Source organism: Theobroma umbraticum, unplaced genomic scaffold, assembly GCF_002168275.2.
Source record: "Theobroma umbraticum cultivar Fairchild unplaced genomic scaffold, ASM216827v3 scaffold_67.0, whole genome shotgun sequence".
Lineage (NCBI taxonomy): Eukaryota > Viridiplantae > Streptophyta > Magnoliopsida > Malvales > Malvaceae > Theobroma > Theobroma umbraticum.
Window position 1 is genome coordinate 5,682,776 of NW_018397262.1, and position 293 is coordinate 5,683,068.

Genomic DNA, 293 nt, shown 5'->3' on the forward strand with positions numbered 1-293 from the left:
TACTTATATTATTAACTCCATCTACTAGTTTTTATATAAATACACTAAAGTCTAATTTTTTTTAATTTATAGTATATGATTCTTTATCCTTTTTCCACGCTACAAATTCTTGCAAAAGGAACCTTTTGACGAAGACAAGGCAGTCTAGGCTTGCTTTTAGGTTTAAATTCCACTGTTTCTTCTTCAATCAATTGGCTGTAGTCATCTACGGAGGTCTTGCTGGGACCTGAGGTCATGACAATTACATAACCAGGAAGTCCTAATCACCTACCATCAAATAGATTAGAACAAAT